Source organism: Euphorbia lathyris, chromosome 1 (genome assembly GCF_963576675.1).
Source record: "Euphorbia lathyris chromosome 1, ddEupLath1.1, whole genome shotgun sequence".
In the NCBI taxonomy this organism is placed as follows: domain Eukaryota; kingdom Viridiplantae; phylum Streptophyta; class Magnoliopsida; order Malpighiales; family Euphorbiaceae; genus Euphorbia; species Euphorbia lathyris.
Genome location: NC_088910.1, coordinates 112,213,826 through 112,223,152, shown reverse-complemented (window position 1 = coordinate 112,223,152; position 9,327 = coordinate 112,213,826).

Sequence of the window (9,327 nt, the reverse complement as noted above, 5' to 3'; positions counted from 1 at the left end):
AGTTTCGAACGCCGTTTATGCCAAATAAACAGGTCTGTTTTTTTTTTTTATGAACAAATAAACAGGTCTGTTAAATTAGAGTATAATTGCATGTTCCGTGATAATACAGAGGCAAATATATGTATTAACCCTTTTAGAATTTAGGTTTAATAGGTTTTTGTATTTAGTTGTTACGAAATAAGTAAGTTTAGAAAGTTGATGAAACACTTATAAAGTTCAAGGAGTTAATCTACTTTTATGGACAAGTTCAGTGAGTTGGTGATACGAAATAATCAAGTTCAATGAGTTGGTGAGACGCTTGCAAATAAATTTAGGGAGTCAATCTACTATTATGGATAAGTTCAAGGGGTTGCTTATGTATTAAGCTTATTATTTTTAGAGAATGGACTAAGAGTCTCTTAAAAATGCTCTAAATCATAGAAATTGACACTTTGAATTGCAAATGGGGCGGAGAGGAGATGAGACTGCTTGCCCCATCTCCGTCCTCCTCCCCATGGAATTAGGATTTTTGTGAGAATTCTCATTTCTTAAATTCTTAACTTTTTTATTTAATAATAAAAAAACTATAAACACATTAAGTAGAGGTTATGCTTACTTTGTTTTTGACAAAATAAACACTACTTTGTGTGTTTTTACCATTGGATGAATTATACACTCCATCATTCAATGGTGAAAAAAACAAAGTACATTAATATAATTTTTACCAAAAAAATACATGGATCAAATCATAAATAATCCATCAAATATAAAAATAAATATTTATAATAAGATTATAATAACAGTAACATAAGAAATAAGAAGAACACGATTAATAAACCAGATTGCTTATGTTAATTTAGAAAAAAAAAATGAAAAACTTCATAGAAAACAAGATGATAATTGATACCTTTCAGTGAATGCCTCCTTCACTTATTAAGTTATTATGAGCCAAAATAGAATAATAAAGCATGTCTTTATTACTAATTAACTATAGGTATTTATATAAGAAGTAAAAAGCTACATTAGGATAGCTAATAAAAGGAAATAAATTTACTCGCTATTGACTACTTACGTTCATCGGGTAAATTTCATACGTAGTGTACAATGTTGGCATCATTCACATTTTGGTGTACAACCTTAATTTTATCGCATTAAAATGTATAATCTTACCTCACAATATGATATACAGCAGGTAAAAATAACCGGTCAACACTTGATGAACGAGTCATCTCAACATTATTTTTCATTCTCTCTTATTTCGTTGACAAATTAGAGTTAGTACCCTAACTTAACTATCACAGTGCTGATGTCTGTTAGGAGAAGGCTACAATCTCCTGCCCTATGCTTAACCCATTTGAATTTAGTTTAAGTAAAAATTAGCAATTCTTTTTTTGTTTTGTTTAATCCAAGTTTGCTAAGAATTTATGAGATGAAAAAAGGAATATAAAAGCAATTGAGGCTTTGGGCCTAAAAGGAGGGCCATAAGCCACATGCTAAGATACTTCATTATTTTTCCTTTATTATTCGTTTGTCTTCACTTTTCTTTTTCTTTTGAAGAAACGTTTATCTTCACTTTTGGTGACCAAATTGTTGTATTCTCTAAATCAAGATGTAGACTTTGTTTGGTTCATCTCTAATAACGGTTATAATTATTGTTAGCTTTATGATTCTAATAAAATGTTTCTTGTTGCTGTTAAATATTTATTATTATCTGTTTAATTTTAGTGTTTGGTAAAATTATATTCAATTATTGTTGTTAATATTTTTTTTTTTGGGTAGGAAAGTAAAGAAAAAAAAACAAAACACCACAAAAACAAAGACTTAGCCCGGGATCAGTCTAGGAAAACCGACCCCAACCATATCATCCCTTAGAAGAGAAGAAAGGAAGTTAGGAGGATAAGAGAAGGTAGAAACTCTCAGACTGCTCAAGTGGCCTTCTTCAGCAAGACGGTCCGCCACCCTGTTTTGCTCCCTGAAGATATGACAGAAATTGATGATCTCGAAGGAAGAGCAAAATCTTCTTATCCCTTTGATTAAGTTCTTGCTACTTAGACAAGTAGTATTCATATCAGAGATCATTCTGATAGCTTCCATATTGTCAGATTCAACGATCAGCTTCTTCAAACCCAGATTAATAGCTAATCTGAGACCAGAATAAATCCCCCAGAGCTCCGCCGAGAAGGAAGACCCTTTACCTAAATTGTGAGAAAACCCATACACCCAGCCACCTCCTGCATTTCGTAACACTCCTCCAGCAGAAATTGTACCATCTCTTAGGCAAGAGCCCTCAGTATTCAATTTCACCAAACCTTCACTGGGCCTACTCCAGCCAAAGAGATGGACCTCCCTCCTCTGAATAGACCCAGCTACAGAGTCCTCTTTGAAACTATCCATAATAGTCCAAATCTTTCTAGAGAAAAAATTAAACAGATTGGGCGTAACAACAGTTCCTCCACCAAAAATCTCTTCATTTCTCCATTTCCATATCTGGTGACAAACAACTGCAAAAATGGTCACACCATGCTCAAGATCAGACAGCAGCTTCCCATTAATACCATCCACAAACCAGTCGAGATTCGAATGGGAAAAGAAAGCAGGCAACAACTGGACAGGGATAACTTTGCTCCACACCTTTTTGCTCATAGCACAGTCTCTAAGAGCATGGCAAATGGTTTCTTCAAACCCACTGCATCTACTACAATCTCCTGAATCCACCAAATGCCTCCTTCTCCTATCCGTATTAGTAAGCAGCCTATTCTTTACCCCCAGCCACAAGAAGCTCCTAATACGGTAAGGAACTTTCAGGTCCCAAATAATTTTCCACAGATCTGGGTTAGGAGTCTCCAAGTTTTGATTGAAGGCCTCACATTCGGATTTGCAGGAGTAAACCCCATTGTTAGTCAAAGACCAACAGTGCTCATCTCTATCCTCCTCCTCCCTACTCACTTTGATCCCTCTAATTTTCAGGAGAGATTCCAGATTGACAAAATACTCAAACCTCGACCAGATCCACTCACCCTGAGAATCAACCACATCTGCGATCCTCCAATTCCGAATATTAATAGGTGGAATGGTATCACAAACCTCTAAAAGAGGTTTCTCACCAACCCAAATATCATTCCAAAAGCTAATAGACTTACCATTCCCCACATCCCAACCGATCCCAGAGCAGAATTCAGTGAAGACGGCACTGAGACCTTTCCAAAGAAAGGAACAGTTACTAACTCTCTCCTTAGGACCCCAAAGATCCTATCTTTTCTATACTTTCCGCATAACAGCTGAACCCAAAGAGCAGAAGGAAGCTGCCACATCCCCATACCCCCTTTGTCTTTAGGTTGACAGACTTCATCCCAAGGAACCAGGTGAATTTTTTTTCCCTCCTCAGACTCCCCCCACAAGAATCGGCGGTTAATCTTATCAAGGTCATTAAGCACAGGTTCAGGCAGCCGACAAGCTTGCATAATGTGATCAGGGACTGCACAATTAACTGACTGAATAAGCGAAAGGCGGCCAGCAAGCGAAAGAGTCTTAGCTTTCCAAGCGGCACACTTACTATTAGTTTTGTCCAAAGTTTCTTTAAAGGAAGATTTAGAGACACGATCACTATGAAGGGGAATCCCCATGTACTTCCCTAGAGAACTAGTCAAAGGAATGCCCGAAATATCACTAAGCCTTTTGCAAACTCCCTGGCTCATATTTTTAGAACATAACATTCGGGATTTTTGGATATTCAGCTTTTGGCCAGAAGCAGAACAAAATCAGTTAAGGATATCCATAATCACGCCCATTTGCTCCTCATTACCTTCAACAAAGATTATAACATCATCCGCGAAGAACAAGTGAGTAATCTTGGGACAGAATTTATTGATCGACACTGGGTGAAACACCCCATTGCTGACAGCTTCTTGGATAAGGTGGGTAATCCTCTCCATAGCAATTACAAATAGAAAGGGGCTCATAGGATCCCCTTGGCGGATACCTCGGGAGGGAGAAAACTCCTCAGACATATCTCCATTAATCATAACTTGAAAGGCAGGGGAAGAAATGCAGTCTTCAATTAACCTCCTCCAGCTATCAGGAATCCCAGCTCTCTTCAGACTGTCAAAAAGAAAGCTCCAGTTCAGACGATCATAAGCTTTTTCTAGGTCCAATTTCAAAGCCACAATACCCTTTTTTCCTTTCTTGGTTTTCATAGAATGAACCATCTCCTGGGCAATAACCATATTGTCAATCATCTGTCTCCCTGGAACGAAACTGCCTTGATTTTGGCTTATTAAATTAAGGAGAATACTCCGGAGTCTATTAGCCACAATCTTTGTAATAGTTTTATACAACACATTACAAAGGCTAATAGGCCTCATCTGAAGAAAAGAAGAAGGCTTTTCCACCTTAGGGATCAAGACTAGAAGAGTTTTGTTTACCACTCTAATATCCTCAGAACCACTAAACACTCTATCAATAAAACTGTAAATAGCTTCTTTAACAGTTTCCCAATGTTTATGATAAAAACCAGCAGGCAGGCCATCAACTCCCGGAGCCTTCGTAGCCCCTATACTGAAGATAGCCTGATCGATCTCTTTCTGGTTAATAGGATGGAAGGCTTCCTAAATTTTATCCTCACCTAAACTGGGGAACGTAGTCCTAGAAAGAGCTTTATCTAGGTCCACGGGATCTTCATTGAATAGCTCTACATAGAAATTCAGAGCCAAGCGGTGAATGTCCTCATCCTCATAAACCCAATCCCCATTAGGATCTTTGATGGAATCGATTCTATTCTTCTGCCTCCTAATCCCAGTAGAAAGATGGAAATACCTGGTGTTGCGATCCCCATCTTTGATCCAAGCTTTCCTAAACTTTTGAAACCAAAGTAATTCCTCCTGCCTGAGCACAGCTTCTAATTCATTTTGGAGCGATCTCGGAAGCCCATCCAAACTGTGATCAAATCTGATCTCCAACAAACGTTGGATGCCCTCCATTCTTCTCAAAATTTTATTCTTTCTTCTAATAATATGGCCAAAGATATTCTTATTCCAACCAACCACATTATTCCTAAAACCATCAGCAGCTTGGAGGACATTAGAGTGAGGTTTCCAATTGTCTTTAACAAAGTTTTTAAACTCCGGATGGGATTCCCAAGCCACCTTATATCTAAAAGGTCTATCCCCTTTAAGCCGATGACCTCTGACCAACTTGAGTAAGATAGGACAGTGGTCAGAATGATGGAACGGGAGATTTAACACTGAAACCTCAGGAAATCTACTCTGGGCAAAAATATTCGCATAAACTTTGTCTAAACGGACAAATGTACTACTTCTTTTCCAAGTAAACTTATGACCAGCAGCACCCAAATCCGACAGACCACATAAATCCATACATTTTTTATGGTTCAAACAACGATTGATATAATGATTACCACCCCCTCTTTGATCACTCATGAGGGCAATGTCATTAAAATCCCCCACCACAAACCAAGGATCAATTAAGTTAATGCTCATAGAATAAAGAACCTCCCACAGTCTTTTACGGTTGGCCTGGATAGGGTCAGCATAAACAAAAGTGATAAGGAAAGGTTTATTACCAGGGTAACTCACTCTATTGTGAATAAACTGTTTTTCCACGGTAACAATATCTATATGAACACGATTCGGCCTCCAAAAAAGCCAAATACCACCAGCCCGGCTAGTAGCTTCCGATCTAACACACTTCCAGTTCTTAAATTTATTAACCACCTCATCAGCTTTAAATCCACTGACTTTAGTTTCCAATAAGGTGAAACAAGAAGGGTTAAATTGTTTGATCAAATCTTTAACATGGATACGGGTAGTCTTGCTAGCCGCTCCTCTAACATTCCACACAAACAAATCCATCAAAAAGGAAGACTACTAACCCCCAGCCCAAAACCCTAACTCAGGTATTTATTAGGGGCTCCTAGGAGCCTCGAAGCGGTGCCTGAAGGCCCCCTCTTATCTGATAGATCCATCTGATTGTGGACCATTTTCTGAATACCTTTCAGTTTTCTCATACTCATTTTATTAACCCCCATAGAGCCCCCTTTACTAGACTCAATACCGAGTTTAGGGATACTAACCTCTTTGCTCTTCTCTTTTGCTTTTGAGATGAGACTCTTGTTGCCTTCCTGAGCTTCATCATTGGAAACAAAAAGAGGGTTAACTGCCTCCACCAAGTTAATAATCGGCTCGGCTGATTCTAAACCTGGCATGCTCAAATCAATATTCTCATTTGGATGTGTAGATACATGCTCATCCACAATAGAGAGAGCCCCAAATTTGGACCCTGAAGCGATGATCGAAGCATCCCTAGATCCTCCTTTCTCCTTTGGCCGAGACATCTCCTTGACTCCTGGATTAGAATGGATTGGAATAGACTCGGAGTTGATATTCGGAGGACGATTCTGAATCACAGATGCACGTGTCCTTCTCCTCCCTGATCTCTTAGCGACCATCCAGGGGCCAAAAATCCTCCCATCTCATTGGAACCCTCCATCTTTCTCTTTAACAATTTCAATAACCTCTTCCCTCACCTTCTCCCTTCTAGGGCACCCCTCATGAGTATGTCCAAACATACCACATTCATAACAAATATTATGTAACCCTTCATACTCAATAAAATATACAGTATTCTGAACACAAAATTTAGACAAGAGGGGTTTGGCTAGGTCAATATCAATGCAAACTCTTGCAAATTTGCCTTTGACAGCACCAATAGTAGTTTTATCTATATGGTGAACTTTGCCCACTAACCCCCCTATCTTATTAAGAAAGGCTTCATTATAATATTCTATTGGTAGGTTAGGAAACCTGACCCAAGTCAGAATTCTACTCACCGAACAATCATAAGGATTGAAATTAGGGGTCCATGGCCTTAAGGCCAAAACTTGATTAGAAATAATGTAAGGACCTCCATTAATCACTGCATTATAATCCTCCGCCCGGGTGAATTTAATCACATAGAAATCATTTTCCAAGTCAGTAATACTGACTTTTCCTTTTTTAGCCCACTGTGCCTGGATCCGCTGGGCGAAATAATTAAAACTAATTCTTTTCCCAAGCACAGTAACAATTAACGATAAGTTCCATTTAGCCCTAAAAGCCCGCTTATCGGCCGAGGAGAGCCAAATCACTGGGCATAAAGGATCATCATTCTCATTGCCCTCCTCGTCAGAATCAGAACAGAACCCATCCGAATCATCCTCCATAAAACTTGCATCTACATACGGCTCCTCCTCTACCACACCCATAACTGTATCTTTCCACGACATTTTCCCTATTCCTGAAACGGAATTAATTTTACTTTCATTATTAGACCTAAGCGACCCATTCCCCATAGACGGCCCTTTAGCGGTCGCCACATCCATATGAATATGAGCCCCCCTATTAGTCGGAATCCCATCCTACAAATCGTCGTTGACCATGGCCTGAGCCACTCCTACACTCTCACTCACCGGCTCCCCAACATCCTCATCCAACCTGTCGCGCGAGTCCTGCCCCGCTAGAATCAAACACTCCCCTCCCCTAATTCCAACATCAGCACCCTTAACACCTACCCCTAGACCAGCGCTCAAAGATTCTGGAAATTCCACAATGCCGCAGCCTCTTGCGACCCCATCATCCTCTGCCGCCCCCGTGCGCCTTACCCCCAGCTCTCCCTGGATGCCGCAACCAGTGCCATCCCCACCATGCACAGCCGCCTTACTCCCCAGCCTAGATCCAGAAACAGATACGTCTTTCCCATCCCCCAATGCTGTCGATCTACCTCAGCGCTCATCCCCATCCCCATCCGACCATATATCTGATTCCCCAGCCTTTCTCACCTCCCGATCCGACCTTCCTGCCCGCCGCCGCTCCTCCCCACCGCATGTCGGCCCCCTCTCAGACGAATGCTCCCTCACCCGTTTCTCAATTCGCCGCTCTCTCATATCGCTCTGTGGTGTCCAAGATATAAATGGAGTTTCCAATCTTCCAAAATTTGCAGAAAATTTCAACCCTAGTTCTTAATTAAGAAACTACAGACCAAATATTGTTGTTAATATTTAAAATATCTAATATAGACATATTTTAAATTAATCAATAAATAAATTATAAATAAAAAATATAGTACAAAAATTCATAAAAATAATCTAAATAAAAAATTAAAAAGTTATTAAACAAAAAAAAACCCTTATTCTTTCAGATCTGTATTCTCTCTCCCAGATCTGTTTTCTTTCTTTTAGATCTATCTTCTCTTTTTCAGATCTATCTTCTCTCTCTCAGATCTGTCTTCTTTCTTTGAGATCTGTCTGCTCTTTTCAGATCTATCTTCTCTCTTTCAGATCTATCTTCTCTCTCTCAGATCTGTCTTCTTTCTTTCTTACTCCTTGTTTGAGTAAGGCGGCTTGGGTTTTTCTGAGGTGAGTCCGGTGCATGGTTGGTTGTTTATAATAAGAGAGAGATCGTGAGGAGCGTCTATGGAGAGTGATAGTCTTGGAGAGAGAAGCCGTAAGAGATCCAGATTTGGCGACAGCAATACAACGCTGGTGGCGACAACGGCGGGTGGGGCGAACGGGGCCCTGGTGGGTGTGACTCGTTCCGTAAAGGCGTTGTTGGATAGTGATTCCGCAGGAGATCGTAACCGCGAGAGATCCGGATCGGACGACAGCGGGTCATCTTTGGCAACGGCTATGATACGGGGATCGACAGCGGGTAGGACAAGTGGAGATCTGGTTTCTCTAGTAGAAGGTAGAGATTTGGTTTTGACTAATGGGATGGGTAACAATCCGGTTGTCGACGTTCATTCCGTTAATGGTTCTGTGCAATCTCCGTGTAGTAGGAAAACTTCTTGGAGATACAGTGATGGGAATGGTAGAGGAGGCGACATCTATGAACGGAGGTCCAGAGGATGGAGGTTTGGATGATATTTTGTCTGATTCTGATATTGAGGATGAGGAGCAGGATGATCCATTGTGCCCTGTGATTCATCTGTCCTCGGCTGATAAACGTTCCCTGCATTCAAAATGGAAATTGTCTTTAATTGTGACAGTTCCGGGGAAAAGAATTGGCTTCAAATACTTTGCACAGGCTCAATGGGATAAAAAAGAAAAAGTCAGTATAACTGATTTGGAGAATGAATATTATGTGATTAAATTCACAGAGGCCGATGACTATGATGCTGTTATTAATGGGGGCCCCTATATTATTTCTAATCATGTTTTGGCCTTAAGGCCATGGGTTCCTAAATTTAATCCAAGAGATTGTTCTGTGAATAGAATCCTAACTTGGGTGAGATTTTCGGGACTTCCGATTGAATATTATAATGAAATTTTCTTGAAGAAAATTGGTGGGCTTGTGGGTA